We start from the raw sequence: 6,000 nt of genomic DNA, 5'->3' as shown, positions 1-6,000 counted from the left end.
TCTCAGTTGCAGACAGAGCAAGTAAGCATTCTCAGTTCCAGACAGAGCAAGTAAGTAGGCTCTGTTACAGACATAGCTGGTAAGTAGTCTCAGTTACAGACAGAGCAAGTAAGTAGTCTCAGCTACAGACAGAGCAAGTAAGAAGTCTCAGCTACAGACAGAGCAAGTAAGTAGTCGCAGTTACAGACAGAGCAAGTAAGTATTCACAGTTACAGACAGAGCAAGTAACTAGTCTCAGTTACAGACACAGCAAGTCAGTAGTCTCAGTTACAGACACAGCAAGTAAGTAGTCTCAGTTACAGACAGAGCAAGTAAGTAGTCTCAGTTACAGTCAGAGCAAGTAAGTCGTCTCAGTTACAGACAGAGCAAGTAAGTAGTCTCAGTTATAGACAGAGCAAGTAAATCGTCTCAGTTACAGCCAGAGCAAGTAAGTAGTCTCAGTTACAGACAGAGCAAGTAAGTAGTCTCAGTTACAGAAAGAGCAAGTAACTAGTCTCAGTTACAGACACAGCAAGTCAGTAGTCTCTGTTACAGACAGAGCAAGTAAGTAGTCTCAGTTACAGACAGAGCAAGTAAGTAGGCTCAGTCACAGAGATAACAAGTAAGTAGTCTCAGTTACAGACAGAGCATGTAAGTAGTCTCTGTTCCAGACAGAGCAAGTAAGTAATCTCAGTTACAGACAGAGCAAGTAAGTAGTCTCAGTTACAGTCAGAGCAAGTTAGTCGTCTCAGTTACAGACAGAGCAAGTAAGTAGTCTCAGTTACAGACAGAGCAAGTAAGTAGTCTCAGTTACAGAAAGAGCAAGTAACTAGTCTCATTTACAGACACAGCAAGTCAGTAATCTCAGTTACAGACAGAGCAAGTAAGTAGTCTCAGTTACAGACAGAGCAAGTAAGTAGTCTCAGTTACAGACAGAGCAAGTAAGTAGGCTCTGTTACAGATATAACAAGTAAGTAGTCTCAGTTACAGACAGAGCAAGTAAGTAGTCTCAGTTACAGACAGAGCAAGTAAGTAATCTCAGTTACAGAGAGAGCAAGTGAGTAGTCTCAGTTCCAGTCAAAGCAAGAAAGTAGGCTCAGTTACAGAGATAACAAGTAAGTCGTCTCAGCTACAACCAGAGCAAGTAAGTAATCTCAGTTACAGACAGAGAAATTAAGTAGTCTCGGTTCCAGTCAGAGCAATTAAGTAGGCTCAGTTACAGAGATAACAAGTAAGTAGGCTCAGTTACAGAGATAACAAGTCAGTAGTCTCAGTTACAGACAGAGCAAGTAAGTAGTCTCAGTTACAGACAGAGCAAGTAACAGGCTTTGACCACCTACGGCAAAAGTGCGAAGAGAAATGCAGACTGGTTTCAATCTCATAATGAAGAGCTGGAACCTGTCATAGCCGCTAAGCGCATTGCACTTTTGAACTACAAGAAAGCCCCCAGCGATTTAACATCCGCAGCACTTAAAGCAGCCAGAAGTACTGCACAAAGAACAGCTAGGCGTTGCGCAAACGACTTCTGGCAACACCTATGCAGTCATATTCAGCTGGCCTCAGACACCGGAAACATCAGAGGAATGTATGATGGCATGAAGAGAGCTCTTGGGCCAACCATCAAGAAGATCACCCCCCTCAAATCTAAATCGGGGGACCTAATCACTGACCAACGCAAACAGATGGACCGCTGGGTTGAGCACTACCTAGAACTGTACTCCAGGGAGAATGCTGTCACTGAGACTGCCCTCAATGCAGCCCAGCCTCTACCAGTCATGGATGAGCTGGACATACAGCCAACCAAATCGGAACTCAGTGATGCCATTGATTCCCTAGCCAGCGGAAAAGCCCCTGGGAAGGACAGCATTACCCCTGAAATAATCAAGAGTGCCAAGCCTGCTATACTCTCAGCACTACATGAACTGCTATGCCTGTGCTGGGACGAGGGAGCTGTACCCCAGGACATGCGCGATGCCAACATCATCACCCTCTATAAAAACAAAGGTGACCGCGGTGACTGCAACAACTACCGTGGAATCTCCCTGCTCAGCATAGTGGGGAAAGTCTTTGCTCGAGTCGCTCTGAACAGGCTCCAGAAGCTGGCCGAGCGCGTCTACCCTGAGGCACAGTGTGGCTTTCGTGCAGAGAGATCGACTATTGACATGCTGTTCTCCCTTCGTCAGATACAGGAGAAATGCCGTGAACAACAGATGCCCCTCTACATTGCTTTCATTGATCTCACCAAAGCCTTTGACCTCGTCAGCAGACGTGGTCTCTTCAGACTACTAGAAAAGATCGGATGTCCACCAAAGCTACTAAGTATCATCACCTCATTCCATGACAATATGAAAGGCACAATTCAACATGGTGGCTCCTCATCAGAGCCCTTTCCTATCCTGAGTGGTGTGAAACAGGGCTGTGTTCTCGCACCCACACTTTTTGGGATTTTCTTCTCCCTGCTGCTTTCACATGCGTTCAAATCCTCTGAAGAAGGAATTTTCCTCCACACAAGATCAGGGGGCAGGTTGTTCAACCTTGCCCGTCTAAGAGCGAAGTCCAAAGTACGGAAAGTCCTCATCAGAGAACTCCTCTTTGCTGACGATGCTGCTTTAACATCTCACACTGAAGAATGCCTGCAGAGTCTCATCGACAGGTTTGCGTCTGCCTGCAATGAATTTGGCCTAACCATCAGCCTCAAGAAAACGAACATCATGGGGCAGGATGTCAGAAATGCTCCATCCATCAATATTGGCGACCACGCTCTGGAAGTGGTTCAAGAGTTCACCTACCTAGGCTCAACTATCACCAGTAACCTGTCTCTAGATGCAGAAATCAACAAGCGCATGGGTAAGGCTTCCACTGCTATGTTCAGACTGGCCAAGAGAGTGTGGGAAAATGGCGCACTGACACGGAACACAAAAGTCCGAGTGTATCAGGCCTGTGTCCTCAGTACCTTGCTCTACGGCAGCGAGGCCTGGACAACGTATGCCAGCCAAGAGCGACGTCTCAATTCATTCCATCTTCGCTGCCTTCGGAGAATACTTGGCATCAGGTGGCAGGACTATATCTCCAACACAGAAGTCCTTGAAGCGGCCAACATCCCCAGCTTATACACACTACTGAGTCAGCGGCGCTTGAGATGGCTTGGCCATGTGAGCCGCATGGAAGATGGCAGGATCCCCAAAGACACATTGCACAGCGAGCTCGCCACTGGTATCAGACCCAACGGCCGTCCATGTCTCCGTTATAAAGACGTCTGCAAACGCGACATGAAATCGTGTGACATTGATCACAAGTCGTGGGAGTCAGTTGCCAGCATTCGCCAGAGCTGGCGGGCAGCCATAAAGACAGGTCTAAATTGTGGCGAGTCGAAGAGACTTAGTAGTTGGCAGGAAAAAAGACAGAGGCGCAAGGGGAGAGCCAACTGTGCAACAGCCCCAACAAACAAATTTCTCTGCAGCACCTGTGGAAGAGCCTGTCACTCCAGAATTGGCCTTTATAGCCACTCCAGGCGCTGCTTCACAAACCACTGACCACCTCCAGGCGCGTATCCATTGTCTCTCGAGATAAGGAGGCCCAAAAGAAGTCTCAGTTACAGACAGAGCAATTAAGTAATCTCAGTTACAGACAGAGCAAGTAAGTAGTCTCAGTCCCAGACGGAGCAAGTAAGTAGCTTCAGTTACAGACATAGCAAGTAAGTAATCTCAGTTACCGACAGAGCAAGTAAGTAGTCTCAGTTACAGACAGAGCAAGTAACTAGTCTCAGTTACAGACAGAGCAGGTAAGTAGTCTCAGTTACAGACAGAGCAAGTAAGTAGTCTCAGTTGCAGACAGAACAAGTAAGTAGTCTCAGTTACAGACAGAGCAAGTAAGTAATCTCAGATTCAGGCTGAGCAAGTAAGTAGTCTCAGTTGCAGACAGAGCAAGTTAGTAGTCTCAGTTACAGACAGAGCAAGTAAGTAGTCTCAGTTACAGACAGAGCAACTAAGTAGTCTCAGTTTCAGACAGAGCAAGTGAGTAGTCTCAGTTACAGTCAGAGCAAGAAAGTAGGCTCAGTTACAGAGATAACAAGTAAGTAGTCTCAGCTACACCCAGACCTAGTAAGTAATCTCAGTTACAGACAGAGCAATTAAATAGTCTCTGTTCCAGTCAGAGCAAGTAAGTACGCTCAGTTACAGAGATAACAAGTAAGTAGTCTCAGTTACACACAGAGCAAGTAAGTAATCTCAGTTACAGACATAACAAGTAAGTAGTCTCAGTTACACACAGAGCAAGTAAGTAATCTCAGTTACAGACAGAGCAAGTAAGTAATCTCAGTTACAGTCAGAGCAAGTAAGTAGTCTCAGATTCAGGCTGAGCAAGTAAGTAGTCTCAGTTGCAGACAGAGCAAGTTAGTAGTCTCAGTTACAGACAGAGCAAGTAAGTAGTCTCAGTTACAGACAGAGCAGGTAAGTAATCTCAGTTACAGACAGAGCAAGTAAGTAGCTTCATTTACAGATATAGCAAGTAAGTAATTTAAGTTACAGACAGAGCAAGTAAGTAGTCTCAGTTAAAGACAGAACAAGTAAGTAGTCTCAGTTACAGACAGAGCAAGTAACTAGTCTCAGATTCAGACAGAGCAAGTAAGTAGTCTCTGTTACAGACAGAGCAGGTAAGTAGTCTCAGTTTCAGACAGAGGAAGTAAGTAGTCTCAGCTACATACAGAGCAAGTAAGTAGTCTCAGTTACAGACAGAGCAAGTAAGTAGTCTCAGTTACAGACAGAGAAAGTGAGTAGTCTCAGTTACAGACATTGCAAGTATGTAGTCTCAGTTACAGAGATAGCAACTAAGTAGTCTCAGTTGCAGACAGAACAAGTAAGTACTCTCAGTTACAGACAGAGCAAGTTATTAATCTCAATTACAGTCAGAGCAAGTAAGTAGTCTCCAGTTCAGACAGAGCAAGTAAGTAGTCTCAGTTGCAGACAGAGCAAGTAAGTAGTCTCCGTTACAGACAGAGCAAGTAAGTAGTCTCAGTTACAGACAGAGCAAATAAGTGGTCTCAGTTACAGACATAGCAAGTAAGTAGTCTCAGTTACAGACAGAGCAACTATGTAATCTCAGTTACAGACAGAGCAATTATCTAGTCTCAGTTACAGTCAGAGCAAGAAAGCAGGCTCAGTTACAGACAGATCAAGTAAATAGTTTCAGTTACAGGCAGAGCAACTAAGTAATCTGAGTTACAGACAGAGCAAATATGTAGTATCAGTTACAGTCAGAGCAAGAAAGTCGTCTCAGTTACCGAGATAACAAGTAAGTAGTCTCAGTTGCAGAGAGAGCAAGTAAGTAGTCTCAGTTACAGACAGAGCAAGTAAATAGTCTCAGTTACAGACAGAGCAAGAAAGCATGCTCAGTTACAGACAGAGCAACTAAGTAATCTCAGTTACAGACAGAGCAATTATGTAGTCTCAGTTACAGTCAGAGCAAGAAAGTAGGCTCAGTTACAGAGATAACAAGTAAGTAGTCTCAGCTACAGCCAGAGCAAGTAAGTAATCTCAGTTACAGACAGAGCAATTAAATAGTCTATGTTCCAGTCAGAGCAAGTAAGTAGGCTCAGTTACAGAGATAACAAGTAAGTAGTCTCAGTTACAGACAGAGCAAGTAAGTAATCTCAGTTACAGACAGAGCAAGTAAGTTGTCTCAGTTACAGACAGAGCAAGTAAGTAGTCTCTGTTCCAGTCAGAGCAAGTAATTAGGCTCAGTTACAGAGATAACAAGAAAGTAGTCTCAGTTACAGACAGAGCAAGTAAGTAATCTCAGTTACAGACAGAGCAAGTAAGTAGCTTCATTTACAGACATAGCAAGTAAGTAATTTCAGTTGCAGACAGAACAAGTAAGTAGTCTCAGATTCAGACAGAGCAAGTAAGTAGTCTAAGTTGCAGACAGAGCAAGTAAGTAGTCTCAGTTACAGACAGAGCTAGTAAGTAGTCTCAGTTACAGACAGAGCAAGTAAGTAGTCTCAGTTACAGACAGAGCAACTAAGTA

This window comes from Heterodontus francisci, unplaced genomic scaffold, assembly GCF_036365525.1.
Source record: "Heterodontus francisci isolate sHetFra1 unplaced genomic scaffold, sHetFra1.hap1 HAP1_SCAFFOLD_456, whole genome shotgun sequence".
Lineage (NCBI taxonomy): Eukaryota > Metazoa > Chordata > Chondrichthyes > Heterodontiformes > Heterodontidae > Heterodontus > Heterodontus francisci.
This window is presented reverse-complemented; position numbering follows the sequence as displayed.